This window comes from Periplaneta americana, chromosome 7 (assembly GCF_040183065.1).
Source record: "Periplaneta americana isolate PAMFEO1 chromosome 7, P.americana_PAMFEO1_priV1, whole genome shotgun sequence".
NCBI classification, from domain to species: domain Eukaryota; kingdom Metazoa; phylum Arthropoda; class Insecta; order Blattodea; family Blattidae; genus Periplaneta; species Periplaneta americana.
Window position 1 is genome coordinate 22,106,662 of NC_091123.1, and position 19,074 is coordinate 22,125,735.

Below are 19,074 nucleotides of genomic sequence, written 5' to 3' on the forward strand. Positions count from 1 at the left end.
TACATGGACTTTCAATATTTTATTACACAAAAACTACTAATGATAGATAGCACTTTCAGACACACTTCAGTTTAAAGTCAAGCTCTCAAAGTTCGTTTTAAACCTTATAGAGGTTCAATGTGTGAACCATGAGTGACTCGGCAGATGTCCAAACGATAATCAATCTCTTCCCATACCCTTTTCAACATATCCTCTGTGACCGTGGCGGCAGCTTCTCGAATTCTGGTTTTTAGTTCCTCTAAATCACGTGGCAAAGTCGGTACAAACACACGGTCATTTAGGTACCCCCATAGAAAAAAGTCACATGCAGTCATATCTGGTAACCTTGGTGGCCATGTCATGAAACATCTGTCCCTTACTCCAGAACGTCCTATCCAACAATCAGACATCTCCGTATTCAGGTAAGCACGAACTGTATTGTGGAAATGTGGCGTAGCCCCATCTTGCTGAAAGATGAAATCGTCATCGAGATCTTGTCTAAGTTGAGGCACCAACCATTGCTCCAACATGTCCAGATATGAATGTCCAGTCACAGTAGCCTCAATGAAGAAGAAAGGTCCGTACAGTGTTTGTTGTGATAACGCGCAGAAAACATTCATCCTTGGTGAATCACGCCCATGTTCAATGATTCTGTGAGGTTTCTGTGTACCCCAAACACGACAGTTGTGCTCGTTAATTTTCCCACTCGTATGGAATGTCGCTTCGTCGCTGAAAATTAAGCGGCTGAATAACTCTGAGAGTTTGACTTTAAACTGACGTGTGTTTGAAAGTGCTATCATTAGTAGTTTTTGTGTAATAAAATATTGAAAGTGTTACCGGACTTTTGTTATGCCCTGTATATAGGCCTAAGTTTATGCTTTGCAAGGTCTTCTACTCAAGGACAAAATATTAGTTAACTGTCAAATTTTGCGACCATAATAATAATAATAATAATAATAATAATAATAATAACAATAATAATAATAATAATAATAATAATAATAATGTAATTAATCAAAATAATAACGTAGTTAAACTAAAGGACCATTTTTGTAGGTGCGAGATATCACTTCTTAGCCATCGATATGCTCTATTTTCTCTTCGAACATGAGTTTTACCCATATGGAAATTAAATTTAAATATAACATAATATTATTTTCATAATGGTTATCTAAATGTTGTGTCTTTTATAGTACCAGTAATCTTATTAACTTAAGACAAGTTTATTTCTGAGAGTTACACTTTACAATTAAGATATCGTTTCTTTTAATCACAAATTTATATGTTCTGATAATAATATTCATAATTATTATTATTATTATTATTAAAATTGTTAAAATTAGCTTTGCAAACAGTGCTGTTCTGTATAACTATCTATAGGCCTAAGAAATGTTATGTTCCTACATCTGAAAGACTATAATACATTGTATTCTGTCCAACATAATGTTTACGTTTGTCCTTCAGACGAAGGTTTATTCATTTATTCATTCATTCATTTCCTCGGTGTATATTGCAAAGCTCCAACTGTTACGGTGTGTATTATGATGGACAGGACTACCTTGTCAGCTGCTCTGTAGGAACTGCTTTATCCTATATGCACATAACTTCAGAGTTTATGTGCCTCAACTTCGAAGTCTAGTTATAACTACCCTGTAGTACTTTCTTTATTGGTCTATGATCTATCATCTTCAGAAATATTTTATAAATACAGATGTTGTTTAGTCAACTGTCCGAAGACAGGTCTGAATCTCACAACGCGATAAACCTTTTCTCAATTTTAATTTTAATTCAATTTTACATGATTTCTATTTCATTTCACATTTTTCTTTAATTTCATTTTTATTTTTTATTTAATTGAATTCTATGTATTAAATTTGTATTTTATTTTAATTGTAATTCATTATTATTTTATAATATTTCCTATATCATTTTTATTTCTCTCTGTTTTACTATTTATTTTATTAACTTTTATTTTCACTATTTTATTTTATTTCTTTACTTTTCCATTTTTCATATTATTTTTTCAGTATATTTTAGTTTACTTTTACAATAAGTTATTTTATTGCTATTTCAGTTTTACTTATATATTTATATTATATTTTAATTTCTTAATTTTAATTTATTTTATTTAATTCATTATTTCATATTAGTTCAATTTTTTTGTTTCATTTTTATTCAATTTATCTTATTTTTGTTAGCTTATTTTATATTAATTATTTTACTGTGTTTTATTTTTTTACATCATTTATATTTCATTTTATTTCATTTCAATTTAATTTATTTCATTTCTATTTCATTTTTATTCTTTTTCTAATTTTTATATTCTTTTCATGTTATTTTTTATTATACTTTTATTTCAGTTTTCATTCTATTTTTATTTCATCTTATCTTATTTCATTTCTTGCTTTATGTATTACTTATACTTTAACTCTATGTTTATTAGTACTTATTTTATTTTCATTTTATGTTATCCTATTTTTAATTTATTTCAATTTTTTAATTTTATTTTCTTTTCATTATGTTTGTTATTTTATTTTTATATTATTTGTATTTCATTTTATTTTAATGTTATTTGGACTTAATTCATTTCCATTTTATTTATATGAATTTTTCTTGAAATTTTATTTTTTATTTATTTTATTTCATATTAGTTACCTTAATTGTAATTTCAATTTTTTATTTTTATTTTATTTTTATTTCATTTTTATTTCATTTATTTTTATTTACGTTTTCTGTATTTTTCGCTATTTTATTTCATTTCAACTTTATTCATTCTGTATTTAAATTTATTATTTTTATATAATTTATTTCATTTTAAAAATATTTTTATTTTATTTCATCTTATTTATAATTACTTTCTTCTATATTTATTTCGTTGTATTTTATTTCATTTTATATTACTTTTATTTTATTTTATAAGTTATTAATTTATTTTCCATTTTGTGGAGGATCAAGAGGCGGTGACAAACTCTCCTCTGTCCATGAAGTGGCAAGTAAAGGGCCCTGTGAGTCAAAGAACAGCATGAGCATCACCCTGTCTGCTGTTGTGAAATTTTTAAATCAAAAATCTTCATGGAGTTACCCTTAAGAACAGTGTATGGAAGACAGTTCTACAAGGATATGCTACCAAGCAAAATGCTGAGCAATTTTATAACATCACAAAATCTAACACAATATACATTATTTTTTATGTCCCTGCTGGTAAAATCGACTCAATAGCTGTAAACATTTAGAAGAATGAAAAAGTGCATGCCAGTAGCAAGAATCCAACAAACCCGTGAAAGTTGCCAGACCAAACACAGTTATGCCCTTCTCAAATATTGGAGATATCTAACCACTTAAGAAACATATAAAAACTTATCATTAATTGATTAACTAGTGGACATACTCGTGTTAATTATGTAAGATTTGTCTGGCTTACAGCTGTTTCAGTGCTCCACGCACCATCCTCAGAGCCTACTAGATCACGGCATCATCTCGAACTTCTCTGCCTGTTAAGTGGGTGTGTTTTATTGTTGAAAGATGTTGAAGAGTGGAGTCGAATAGTGTGTGTGTACTGAAATTGATCTGTGTGTTGAGAATTTGATCGGGGTGTGTTTTAGTGTGTTTGTATATTTCGTATTGTTCTAGTGTGTTGAGTTTTTGGTTCTTGGGTTGTATGTGTAGGATTTCCATGTCCGTATTTATGTTATTGTATGTATGGTTAGTATTGGTTATGTGATCGGCGTATGTAGATGTATTGTGTCCTCTGGTTATTCCTTTAATGTGTTCTTTGTAGTGTGTTTGGAATGATCTGCCTGTCTGTCCTATGTAGAACTTATCGCAACTATTACACGTGAGTTTGTATACACCTGTGTGGCCGTATTCATTTGTTTGTGTTTTTTGTGTGTGGAGATGTCTTTGTAGTGTGTTTTCTGTTCTGTATGTTATGTTGTATTTCTGTTTTCTGAAGTTCGAGATGAAGCCGTGACCTAGTAGGCCCTGAGGATGGTGCGTGAAGCACTGAAACAGCTGTAAGCCGGACAATCTTACATAATTAACACGAGTAAGTCCACTAGTTAATCAATTAATTATATTCAAGTGTTAAAAGTAGTGTACGCAAGATTCAAAATGGAAAAACTTATCATTTTTTTTTTATTATCACTAGGATGTTTTTACAGAGTGTTCAATGCCGTTTGTTACACTGTTGTAACGTTTGTTACTCTAAGTTTAGAATTATTTTCTGGTAACATACATCTGTAGAATTAAAAACGTTTAGGCCTGTATCATTTAGTTCTGCAATTTTCCTAGACAGAAGCTGTATTTTTTTTTTATGGGACATGAAATACCATAAGAACAGAGATTCACAAAAGTCTTTCATAACTTAAGAATCCATGTCCCCTGATGTAATGTTTCTTACATTTTTTTTTTTTTTCAAATTGTAAACACAAGAACATGCACAATCACAATCACAAGATTATATTTTTGGCACTACAAATTCTTCAAACTATCCTCCATTACCAGGTATGTTCCAAAGTATTGTTCTCATGTATAGTTGATTACAGAAAAATTTCAAATGTTGAAACCCATGTAAGAATGTAACGTTTGTTACAATGGAATGACCCATCGGCAGCTTTCAAGTACCTTATCAGTTTGTTCCCTCAGCTATCTGAGCAAATATCAAAAGAGGACCACACATTAAGAAGATTATGGAATTTCCAAACATGTTCTCTAGGAAGGAGAAAGCAGCTTGGAATAGTTATGTTGCAGTGGTTCGGAGTTTCCTGGGCAATCATAAGGACGAAAACTATGTGTAGTTGGTTGAGACTCTGGTAAAGAATTACTGCATAATGGGCTGCAGGATGTCCCTCAAAGTCCATATCCTGGATGCTCACCTTGATCAATTCAAGGAGAATATGGTAGCACATTCGGAGGGGTAAGGTGAACGTTTTCACCAGGATATAATTGTCTGGCAACTTGGTCTACTTTACAAACTGAAAGTCATACTTCCGCAACCCTATTACCTATTACTTCACTCGTACTTAGCTTCAAGAATTTTTCAAGTAAAGTTCAGAGAACATTTCTCCTCGTTCTATGACATAAATTCAGGTGTACCTCAAGGTTCAGTCTTAGGTCCTATACTATATACAATTTATACAGCTGATTTTCCAATTTCTAATGAAGTATTGGTAGCTACTTTCGCTGATGACGCTGCTATTCTTGCTTCACATGAAGATCCATCAACAGCATCTGAAAACCTGCAGAATGAATTGAAAGAAACGGAAGACTGGCTAACTAAATGGAGAATACAAGCGAGTGAAAACAAATCAGTTCATGTTACGTTTGGAACCAGAACTGAAAACTGTCCTCCTGTAACACTTTACAACAAAGAACTTCCTGAAGCAGACGATATTAAATATTTAGGTATGCATTTAGATCGCCGATTAACATGGCGTAAACATATTGAAACTAAATGTAAAGAATTAAATTTTAAAACATCAAAAATCTATTGGTTATTGGGACCTAAGTCAAAACTGTCATTAGAAAATAAACTTCTTGTTTATAAAGTCGTACTAAAACCAATCTGGACATACGGCATCCAACTGTGGGGAACTGCTAGCAACTCAAACATTGAAATATTACAGAAGTATCAGTCTAAAACTTTACGTTCCATTGTCACTGCACCATGGTATGTCCATAATGATGTCATTCATCATGACCTAAACATTTCAACTGTGAAAGAAGAAATCTCTAAGTTCAGTAAAAAATACCTGCACCGATTAAATCAACATCCCAATCATTATGCATTAAATTTGCTGGATAACAGTCAAACAATAAGAAGACTTAAAAGGACCAATGCTCTTGACCTTCCATTCATTTTTACTACAGCTATTTGAAACATTGTCATTTTTCTTTTGGAGTGTTGTCATGGGATAACATCTCCACTCATGTCATATTCTCTTATAATATTTACTTATTGTCTATTGTAGACAGATTGTAAATGTGGCAGGTATTTAAAAAAAAAAAAACAGAATATAATGGATTTTGAACGATGCTACCGAGGACAGTACAATGAGAACATGATAGGGAATTACATTTGGGGGCTAATTCGTGCAAGTAATGTCTATGAACATAAATCTCCAAAAACCACTCATTTCTAATACACATTTCTGTGACATTCTCTACGGCATTCGGCGGCAAGCAGGCTCAGAATCAGTGATTGTCATTCCTGGTGAATGGGGTCCACTACAGTTGCTAAAGTCGGCTATTAAAATGACAGTATTCATATTGTTTATTACTCTTGACTACAGAAGATGTTTAAAATGATGTCCCTCTGCTGCAACACATTTCTGACATCTCCAAAGGAAATTGGCATTTGCACATGCAAGTTCGTCTTCTGTAATTCTCCAGATTTCTCATACAATACTGCCTTTTAACTCACAGATTGTGTGTGGATTGTCTTTGTATACATTTTTTTTTAGTTTTCCCCATAATTAAAAATCGCTAGCTGACAAATCGGGGGACCTAGAGAGCCATAATCCTCTACCAATAATCATGTCCTTGAATAATATTTTGCTTATCAAATTCAATGTTTCGGCCATGTATGGGCAGTTGCTGAATATGTAAATATATATATATTTTTTTTTTTCCTACGGACTTAACGGTTTGTTATTCATTTCGTTTATCCTGCTGGAAATAAGCACTCTGACACTATTAACTGTTCAAAAAGTGGGTTGAGTATTGTGTTCTGTATCTGTCACGTTGACTGTATCATCAAACAATATAGGGCCTATAATCCTTTGGCCAGTTATAGCACATCATGTAAAGGAGTTTCTTGAATGCGATGAGAATTTTCTGTACTTCAGGATCTACTGTTTTGCATTATAACGTGGCCATGTAAGTGAAACTATGCTTCATCTGTGAAAATAATTACTGTAGATTCACAATGCCATTGGCGACACTTTGCAAAACCCAGTTACAAAAACTCACAATAACTTGCTCACTTTATCCCTAGGCTGTAATTCATGCACTATTGTCACTCTGTAGGGCTTAAATTTAAGAATTTTAGTGATTCTAAATGTTGTGGTTCTCAAAACACCCGTTTCTTGTGAGAGAAGGCGGAGATATTTTCGAGGAGAATGTTCTAACATTTCACCTATCTCACCAAGTTTTTCCTCAGTAAGTACACTTGGGTTTGTTTCTCTTTCCACATTTATTCAGAATTGATCCCATTTCTCTAAATTTTTTACGAGGTTTATTATAGTCATTCTATGTGGAACGGGAACACCAGGAAATTGCGTTTCAAAACGTCGCATTGTTCCACAATGCTTCCTTATCAAGTAACACTCGACAAGATAAATCCTTTGTTGTAATGTAAACTTTTGTGGTGCCATATTTAGACACAATCTTCAACTATGATGTATGTACACTTAGCGGCAAAAAGAATGGGCCGGCCGACAATTTCTAAGTTCCAGAGACATACAATGCGCATGCTCGTCTCGTCAATGCCGTAGTTCACTAACTAACACATAATTAAACCATTTAAATTTGCTGTATTTTGTTTAAGAGGCTAAAATATGTAATAAAATTAATAAATACAAAATCAACCGGAGCGAATATGAAGAGGAAAACCACGTATTATTCCGAACTGATATTAACAGTCACAGTAGCGTAAGTCGTTACGTCATTCAAGTTGATAGTAGTTGCTCAAGGTTCGAATCTCCCCCAATCCTCTTTTTTTTAATTACAAATTTGCCATCATATGTGTCTCGCAAAGCTATAATTATGTGGTGATATCTCTTAGAATATGCCCAAACTCTAATAAATAATAAACCTCCCTCTCTCTTTCAAGCAATACTGCTATCTGTTAATACAACGTTCTGTCTCGTCATTATGCTTGGAGATGGCACAGAAACAATAACTCATTGCCCTGGTTCGCATAGGTTATTCTGCGTATGATACTCTCCGGCAGGACTTCGATTGGAGAAATGTCATTTTCTCCGACCAGGTAATTGTCTCCAGTAACATTCTGTGTATGCTACTCTCCGACAGGACTTTGATTGGAGAAATGTCATTTTCTCCGACGAGGTAATTGTCTCCAATAGCAACGAATAGTACTGCCCTACTTTATTGTATGAATGCCCACCGATACGATGAACGCCTCGTGAGACGAATTATTAACAAGTCGGGTTGCGTGAGGGTCGCGTGTTGGGGGTGGATGTCATACGATGGGGCAAGACTTCTGGAACCCATCCACGGGCGGTTTATGGCAGAAGTCTACGAACACATTTTGGCAAATTTAATGATCCCTTCTGCCCGAAAACGATATCCAGAAGGAACACTTTTCTTCCAGCAGGATAATCATCCGATACACACCGCCAACCGGATTCAAAGATGGTTTACAAGGAGATGTGATGTCGACCCAGTCGACTGGCCTCCAAATTCACCAGATATGAATCCGATTCAAAATTTGTGGGCTGCAGTCAAAAGGATCCTACGCTCTAATTGGGCAAAACAACCACCAGTTCAGACTCCTGAGGAATTGTGGGACAGAGTTCTAGATGCGTGGGAGGAGATGGCCAAGAATTTAGATCTGTTCCATAATCTTGTGGAATCCATGCCACGCAGAATGAGGGCAGTTGTTGACGCAGGTGGTTTGTGGACGAGATGCTAGTCCCCACCACAGATCTTGTTTTGTTAATATATTAAAAAATTGTTTGTTTTTGTTAATCTAATTATTTATTTGTATTTGATATGCGTCCGGTTTTTTAGGATGTGAAACAAGTAATTTTGTTTATACTTAGCATTTCTATCGACCAAGAGTCGGCCCATTCTTTTTGCCGCTATGTGTACATCATACAAATGTCAACAGAGCTCATAGGCAACCGAACAGCAACTATCAGTTGCAATGTGACCATGTGCTGTGTCCTTAAAGGCAGGGAAAGAGAGAGAAAAACTATGGCACGCAACTTTAGTAGATCCCGTTCACCGGGAATTACAAGCGCTGATGCCGGGCCCACTTGCCACCAAGTGCTGTAAAGAATGTCATAGACTGCTGTGTATATTGTATTGGTTTTTCTATATGATCAGTGCAAATTCGTTCTAATTTTCATTCACATTTTGTTTTTCTGACTTCAATCGCCTATCTTACAGTCGAATTAAGCGAATTTCAAAAAACCATTGTCCTGATCACAAAACCAAGGTTCAAGATGAATAACACATACCTTCTAAACATTTTAGGCATAAACAATTAGAAAATGTCACTCATTACCCAGAAATAAAAATCATGTTACATAGTATAATCTAGCATATTATGCCACAAGATGATGATTAGTTCTTGTAGAATAACAATGTTTACTGGACTTGCAATTAAAATGGTTTACTAGTAATTTGTTTTTAGTTTCTTAACAAACAAGCAGATATATGTATGAATTAATAACTGTAATTATGCCTTCAATAATAAATAATGATTTAGGCCTACAATGGGTATTATAACTGAAAGATGTAAGAATTCAAATCACCTTCTTTTGGGCACACTAGTTCCTAAATAGAACTTTTATTTAGACAAACAATTCACAGAACGCAACACATTTAAAAAAAATCTATGGTAAAATCAGAATTTACGTTAATTTTTTATTTATTTTAGTTGGTTATTTAACGACGCTGTATCAACTACAAGGTTATTTAGCGTCGAAGAGGTTGGTGATAGCGACATGGTATTTGGCAAGATGAGGCCAAGGATTCGCCGTAGATTACCTTGCATTCACATTACGGTTGGGGAAAACCTCGGAAAAAACCCAACCAGGTAATCAGCCCAAACGGGAACCGAACCCGCGCCCGAATACAACTTCAGACCAGCAGGCAAGCTCCTTAACCGACTGAGCCACGCCAGTGGCTGAATTTACGTTAATGTTCAATTTAAAATCACCACAGGCAATAATTATTGAGACTTATTAAATCAATAAGCAGCCGTACAAATTGATTTAATAACAATTATTTTTGTCTTTTTTTGGGGAACAATATAAAGCTACTAAAATTATTTTAAAATAACAACTGTGGCCTCAGTATGTTCTTCCAGGCAACACAGATCAATATTTATAGTTTGAAAATTTACAGTTCTTGACAAAAGATGGCAACATCACCATGAACACTATTTCTTCTACTGTACAATATATGAAAGGGCACATGTAACCATCCAATTTCACTATAGGTACTTCGTTCCAAAATGTCTGACAGGAGATGTAAACATTGCCGAGAGGGAGAGGATAAATGTCATTGGTTGAATAGCAATTATACTTCTCTCCTCCTCTCCCGGCAATATTTACGTCGCCTGTCAGACATTATGGAACGAAATATAGATCATAGTTTGTCAGTTAACCAATGTTACGTTACCTACACAAAATGCTAAAAAGTTTCTCTGTCATATCCGAATATCCTAGAGTTCATTAAGTTTATTACATAGCGACTAAACATTTGAACTTCAGATATTAAAAATATTACCTGTTACACTGACATTCTTGAGATTTCTTGCCGAACTTGTGCATGGAAAAACGCCAAACCCAGGCGTTCTTAGACCACAGCTGCTTCCAGATGTTCTGCGTACAAATCAACCTTCAATGATGAATAGTGTGTGATACTTTGATGATAATTTCTCAATAGAAACCACGGAAAAATTAAGTTTCAAAAAATTAATTAAATTTTCTGTTTTTGTTTCTGGAAATCGTCTATAGTTCTATACACATGGAGTGGAACAGTCTTGGGCAGTGTTGCCAACTAGATTCTTAAAAACTCGCTATGTCAGAGTGCAGAAACTGCTAAATGGCTATATTGTCAATGTAAAACGAAACTATTTTGCCGCTGTAAGTGTTACGAATACCCTCTAAAACTCTATATCAACAATATAAATATCATTAATTTTATCCGCTAAAGTAACACAGAAAAACGCCACATCTAGCGGAAAACTGTTGCATTGGCAACACTGGTCTTGGGTAAACAGCATCGCATCAATAATTCAATATACAAACGACAAACGTTTAATGGGCGGTCGTTTATATGTCATGTGTTCGTGAAGCACATCTGTCCGTCGTTCTTCAGACGTTGGATTATCTAGGCACTCAGTACGATCAGCACTATTAACCACTTCCTCACTACTCTTAACTCCAAAATCATTATGATTACCTTCCCTCTTTGATATATTATTCCAACTCTGTGACTGAAGCACTTGTGTTTACATTCGTACTATGAAGTCCACTATCCTCACTACTACATTTAAATTAATTATGGTTTATTTAACAACCCTCCCAACTGCCGAGGTTATATCAGCTCCGTCAGTATGCTGGAATTTTGTTCCGCATGAGTTCCTTTACGTGCCAGTAAATCTATTGACATGAGCCTGTCTCATTTAAATACACTTAAATTCCATCAACCTTGGCTGGGATCGAACCAGCAACCTCGAGCACAGGTCAGCGCTATACCGACTACGCTACCTAGGCCGACCTCACTATTAGATACAGTTGGTTCAAAATCTGTATTCCGGCAAGGAATAAAATCAATACACTTTCCTAATAAAGCCACATGCTGATTAAGAATATTCATTTTGCCTCGAAGTTCTCTTGTAATATGATACTATGGTAACAAATTGAAGTAATAGGCCTTATGGTTGGAGCGCGCGGAACTATTCCCGGTTTCTTCTTCCAGACCTGGCAACGTTTCGGCCTACAGAGGAAGGCAATTGATGACATCGTTCTTGCAGCTCTGAGAGGATCAATATTTATACTCTGCAACCATCTCTACGGTCAACAATGATCTTCACCTAATTAATTAGTACCTACTTATTTATTCAGTCATTTCTTGTCGTTATTGTAAGACTCCCTTCAACTTAAACATATGTATATTATTTATACTTTCAACTGCCTATTGCACAATATGCTCTGTCTTTGTGGCAGCCTGTTAATACAGGGAGCTGTTATCGTTTAGATAAATAAATAGCTATTTTATTAGGATGATTGTTTACTAGGTCTACAGCATTACCACTTTAAGGTACAAAATAATGTACTTATATTTTTGGGTTGTAGCTGAGTCATACATATTGAATACAAAAGAAAATAAAGAAATTGAGAGCCGACCTCAATTTCACACCAAAAAATAAGGGCCGAAAGTTGCTGTCAAAGTGTTGGCCAGCAGAAAGGTGCGAGCAGGCAGAGTTGCTCAAACGAGGTAGAAAATGTAGGCAGCATGGAGAGGAAGCACATGCATCTCATTTCCATGAATTTCCTTACTGATTCATAGAGAAAAGACGAGTTTTCATAAGGTCGAATCAGTGGGTTATCAGTATGAAGTTGCCACCTCTTATTAAAAAAAAAACAAGACCACAAGAAGCATGAGAATGTAATAAATCTTTGTGTAAATTTGAAAAGAAATTATCCTACAGCTCAGTCGGTATTATAGTGATATAGGTATTACTTAGTGTAATGTCCATTATTATGTAAAAGCACGAAGCAAAAGCAGTACAGGAGTTGTTTAAGTCCTGGAATGAAGTTAACAATTCTTATGCAAGAAAACAGTTCCTATTGCAGTTGTCTAAGTGTCAGTATGAAGTCGTCAAATATTATTCATCAAAACAAGACCTTAAGATTCAGGGGACTGTAACAATTTTTAGTATGAATTTGTGAAATTTTTATCCATCACCTCAGATGGTATTGCAGATGTATCAGTATTAGTGTGAAGTCAATTATTAAATAGAAGCTCGACAAAAACCACTGTCTAAATTGTACAAGTCCTGGCATGAAGTTCCCAAATTCAGTGCAACAATCCCTCCTCTACTGTAACCATTCAAAGATTACTATGAAGTCTTCAATTATTCATAGCAAGAAGACCACAAGAAGAATAGGAATGTAGAAAACAAACATACGAATTTTAAAAATATTTTTCTAACACTTGTGTCCGTATTGTAGCTGTAAAAATAAAAAACAAGGCTATTGTGAGACATGTATAAGTCTTAGAACGAAGTTAGATATCTCTATGCAATACTACACTTCCTATAGCAATTGTCTAAGTAACACTATGAAGTCGTCAATTACTATTCAACACTAGCACACATGTAATATACGAATGTGAGTGAAGAGTGGGATCCCAAAACGCATTCAGTCCATTCTTATGAAAGGACTAGGGTAGTTTTTTTTATACACAGGTCTAAGGACTGAGTGAGTTTTCAACTGACATGCACAATAACACAAACTTTTAGACAAGAATTGGCATTGTTTAGGGAGACAGGTAATTTCATGAAGTAAAGAAGTTAATCAGACTTATGATAGTGTTAAAAGTACATATAGAACAATGAAGAGAAAATAAGCTTAAAATATGATTGAGTTCTTTAAAAAAATTCATAAATATGTATGTCATACAAATAGCCAAATGGACAGAGCGACTTTTGGGATCACATTCTTCAGTTTATCTTAGGATGAATTTGAAACATACTCTTTTCAACAGATCAGTCTGTATTAAAGATGTATCACTATTAGTCTGCAATCAATTATTATGTAAAAGCACAAAACAAGAGCACTGCAGCAGGTGTATAAAACTTCCCATTCATTGGGTTATCTCTATAAAACACTAGACACTCTAATGCAGCTGTCTTAGGTATAGTATGTAGTCGTCAAATACTAAACACAAGAAGACTACAAGAAACATGGAGAAGTAACACATCTTAGTACAATTGCTCAAATAATTATCCAACAGCACATTTGGAATTACAGTCGTGTATATGTTTAAATTCAGATAGCAATTTCTTTACATCACTATATCCCTACTCCAGTTGATTTAATATCAGTATGAAGGCGACAATTATTATTATTCAACACAAGACCACATGAAGCATCAATATGTAATAAATCGCAGTATGGTTTTGAAACATATTTTTCCAACACTTGAGTCGGTATTGCAGTTGTGTGAGATTAGTTTCAAGTCACTAATTTTGTAAAAACACAAAAAATTAAATAAATAAAAGCACTCTGATAAATCTATCAGTCCTGGCATTACTTTACTAATTTCTACGGAACAGTACTTCCTTAATGCAACCGTCTAAGTTTCAACATCAAGGACTCAATTAATAACCAACACAAAAAGACCACAAGAAGGGAATGCAACAAGACTTATTATCAATTGGAAAGATAAAGATATCAAAGAGTTCAGTATGTAAAACAGGACAGTAGGTATTATTTTAAAGTATATTTAATGTAAAAAAAAACAATAGTACTGTGCCAGTTCTATTAGTTCTGGCATCGAGTTGGCTAGCTCCATACAAGGGTACACACCGTAGTGAACTTGAGTAGGTATTAGTATGAAGACGCCTATCATTATTCAAGACCACAAGAAGCATGCCAAAGTAATAAATTTTAGTCTAGATTTGAAAAATATCTTTTTAACACTTTGGTCAGTATTGCAGTTAGCAATTTCTATACATTACTGTCCCTATTGCAATTGTTTATGTATCACCATATAGTCATGCATCATTATTGAAGGCAACAAGATCACAAGAAGCATGGCAAAGTAATAAAATTTAGTCGACATTTTAAAAACTTTTTCTAGCACCTCAGTCGGTATTGCAGCTCTGTATTTGCTTAAAATCAATTAGCAATTTCTATATATTACAATGCTATTGCAGTTCAATATGTATCAGTATGAAGTCGCCTAACTTTATTGAGGACAAAAAGACCACATGAAGCCTGGGAAAATAATAAATATTAGTCTAAATTTGAAAAAAATATTTTTCAACACTTTGGTCGGTATTGGAAATGTGTGTTTGCTTAATTCAGTTAGCAATTTCTAAACATTACAGTTCCTATTTCAGTTTTATAAGACATGCACTCGCCTATCATTATTGAAGACAACAGGACCACAAGAGTCATGAGAAACAGATAAATTTCAGTCTAAATATGCAAAATACTTTTCCAACACTTTGGTCGGTATTGCAGCTCTGTATTTGCTTAAATTCAGTTAGCTATTTCTACACATGACACCATGCAGTCACTTATCATTATTGAAGACAACAAGACCACAAGAAGCATGAGAAAATGATAAATTTTAGTCTAAATATGTAAAATTATTTTCCAACACTTTGGTCGGTATTGCAGCTCTGTATTTGCTTGAATTCAGTTAGAAATTTCTACACATTACACTCCCCATTACAGATGTTTATGTATCAGAATGCAGTCACCTATCATTATTGAAGACAACAACACCACAAGAAGCACGAGAAAATGATAAATTTTAGTCTAAATATGTAAAATAATTTTCCAACACTTTGGTCGGTATTGCAGCTCTGTATTTGCTTAAATTCAGTTACCAATTTCTACACATTACACTCCCCATTACAGATGTTAATGTATCAGAATGCAGTTGCCTATCATTATTGAAGACAACAAGACCATAAGTAGCATGGCAAAGTAATAAATTTTAATGTAAATTTCAAAAAATATTTTTCCAACACTATGGTAGGTGTTGCAGCTATGTGTCCTTACATTTACTTAGCAATTTCTATACATTAAAGTCCCTATTGCAGTTGTTTATGTCTCACCATGCAGTCACCTATCATTATAGAAGACAAGAAGACCACAAGAAGCATGGGAAAGTAATAAATATTGGTCTAATTCGGAAAAATATTTTTTCAACACTTTGTTCGGTATTGCAGCTGTGTTTGTTTAATTTCAATTAGAAATTTCTATACATTACAGTTCCTATTGCAGTTGTTTATGACTCACCATGCAGTCACCTATCATTATAGAAGACAAGAAGCATGAGAAAGTAATAAATTTTAGACTAAATTTGAAAAATATTTTTTCAACACTTTGGTCGGTATTGCAGCTGTGTTTGTTTAATTTCATTTAGAAATTTCTATACATTACAGTTACTATTGCAATTGTTTATGTCTCACCATGCAGTTACCTATCATTATAGAAGACAAGAAGACCACAAGAAGCATGGGAAAGTAATAAATATTAGTCTAATTCTGGAAAATATTTTTTCAACACTTTGGTCGGTATTACAGCTGTGTTTGTTTAATTTCATTTAGAAATTTCTATACATTACAGTCCCTATTGCAGTTGTTTATGTCTCACCATGCAGTCACCTATCATTATAGAAGACAAGAAGACCACAAGAAGCATGGGAAAGTAATAAATATTAGTCTAATTCTGAAAAATATTTTTTCAACCCTTTGGTCGGTATTGCAGCTGTGTTTGTTTAATTTCATTTAGAAATTTCTATACATTACAGTTACTATTGCAATTGTTTATGTCTCACCATGCAGTTACCTATCATTATAGAAGACAAGAAGACCACAAGAAGCATGGGAAAGTAATAAATATTAGTCTAATTCTGGAAAATATTTTTTCAACACTTTGGTCGGTATTACAGCTGTGTTTGTTTAATTTCATTTAGAAATTTCTATACATTACAGTCCCTATTGCAGTTGTTTATGTCTCACCATGCAGTCACCTATCATTATAGAAGACAAGAAGACCACAAGAAGCATGGGAAAGTAATAAATATTAGTCTAATTCTGGAAAATATTTTTTCAACACTTTGGTCGGTATTGCAGCTGTGTTTGTTTAATTTCACTTAGGAATTTCTATACATTACAGTTCCTATTGAAGTTGTTTAAGTATCACCATGTAGACGCCTATCATTATAGAAGACAAGAAGACCACAAGAAGCATGGGAAAGTAATAAATATTAGTCTAATTCTGGAAAATATTTTTTCAACACTTTGGTCGGTATTCCAGCTGTGTTTGTTTAATTTCATTTAGAAATTTCTATACATAACAGTTCCTATTGCAGTTGTTTATGTCTCACCATGCAGTCTCCTATCATTATAGAAGACAAGAAGACCACAAGAAGCATGGGAAAGTAATAAATTTTAATCTAAATTTGAAAAATATTTTTTCAACACTTTGGTCGGTATTGCAGCTGTGTTTGTTTAATTTCATTTAGAAATTTCTATACATTACAGTTCCTATTGCAATTGTTTATGTCTCACCATGCAGTCACATATCATTATAGAAGACAAGAAGACCCCAAGAAGCATGGGAAAGTAATAAATATTAGTCTAATTCTGAAAAATACTTCTTCAACACTTTGGTCGGTATTGCAGCTGTGTTTGTTTAATTTCATTTAGAAATTTCTATACATTACAGTCCCTATTGCAGTTGTTTATGTATCAGCATGCAGTCACCTATCATTATAGAAGACAAGGAGACCACAAGAAGCATGGGAAAGTAATCAATTTTAGTCTAAATTTGAAAAATATTTTTTCAACACTTTGGTCGGTATTGCAGCTGTGTTTGTTTAATTTCATTTAGAAATTTCTATACATTACAGTTCCTATTGCAGTTGTTTATGTATCACCATGCAGTCACCTATCATTATAGAAGACAAGAAGACCACAAGAAGCATTGGAAAGTAATAAATATTACTCTAATTCTGAAAAATATTTTTTCAACACTTTGGTCGGTATTGCAGCTGTGTTTGTTTAATTTCATTTAGAAATTTCTATACATTACAGTTCCTATTGCAGTTGTTTATGTATCAGCATGCAGTCACCTATCATTATAGAAGACAAGAAGACCACAAGAAGCATGGGAAAGTAATAAATATTAGTCTAATTCTGAAAAATATTTTTTCAACACTTTGGTCGGTATTGCAGCTGTGTTTGTTTAATTTCATTTAGAAATTTCTATACATTACAGTCCCTATTGCAGTTGTTTATGTATCAGCATGCAGTCACCTATCATTATAGAAGACAAGGAGACCACAAGAAGCATGGGAAAGTAATCAATTTTAGTCTAAATTTGAAAAATATTTTTTCAACACTTTGGTCGGTATTGCAGCTGTGTTTGTTTAATTTCATTTAGAAATTTCTATACATTACAGTTCCTATTGCAGTTGTTTATGTATCACCATGTAGTCGCCTATAATTATAGAAGACAAGAAGACCACAAGAAGCATGGGAAAGTAATAAATATTAGTCTAATTCTGAAAAATATTTCTTCAACCCTTTGGTCGGTATTGCAGCTGTGTTTGTTTAATTTCATTTAGAAATTCCTATACATTACAGTTCCTATTGCAGTTGTTTATGTGTCACCATGCAGTCACCTATCATTATAGAAGACAAGAAGACCACAAGAAGCATGGGAAAGTAATAAATATTAGTCTAATTCTGAAAAATATTTTTTCAACACTTTGGTCGGTATTGCAGCTGTGTTTGTTTAATTTCATTTAGAAATTTCTATACATTACAGTTCCTATTGCAGTTGTTTATGTATCACCATGTAGTCGCCTATAATTATAGAAGACAAGAAGACCACAAGAAGCATGGGAAAGTAATCAATTTTAATCTAAATTTGGAAAATATTTTTTCAACACTTTGGTCGGTATTGCAGCTGTGTTTCTTTAATTTCATTTAGAAATTTCTATACATTACAGTCCCTATTGCAGTTGTTTATGTATCAGCATGCAGTCACCTATCATTATAGAAGACAAGAAGACCACAAGAAGCATGGGAAAGTAATCAATTTTAGTCTAAATTTGAAAAATATTTTTTCAACACTTTGTTCGATATTGCAGCTGTGTTTGTTTAATTTCATTTAGTAATTTCTATACATTACAGTCCCTATTGCAGTTGTTTATGTATCAGCATGTAGTCGCCTATCATTATATAAGACAAAAAGACCATAAGAAGCATGGGAAAGTAATCAATTTTAGTCTAAATTTGAAAAATATTTTTTCAACACTTTGTTCGATATTGCAGCTGTGTTTGTTTAATTTCATTTAGTAATTTCTATACATTACAGTCCTTATCACCGTTGTTTATGTATCAGCATGCAGTCGCCTATTATTTTTGAAGGTAGCAAGATCACAAGAAGCACGAGAAAGTAATAAATGTTTGTGTAAATTTGAAAAATATTTTTCCAACCTTTTGGTCGGTATTTCAGCTGTGTATTTTCTTTAATTCAGTTAATGTTTTCTATACATTACACTCCCTATTGAAGTTGTTCACATATCTGTATACAGTCGCCTATCATTATTGAAGACAACAAGACCACAAGTAGCATGGGAATG

The 19,074-nt window shown here is 33.5% G+C and overlaps 1 protein-coding gene across 1 annotated transcript in view; it reads right to left on the minus strand.

Annotated features, from left to right (window-relative positions):
- Positions 1-10,703, minus strand: part of LOC138702967 (uncharacterized) — a 67,298-nt gene extending 56,595 nt beyond the window's left edge. The window contains exon 1 of the mRNA XM_069830405.1: positions 10,459-10,703. The gene's annotated coding sequence lies outside the window, so the exon portion shown is untranslated. The remainder of the gene's footprint in view (positions 1-10,458) is intronic.
- Positions 10,704-19,074: the final 8,371 nt, after the last annotated feature.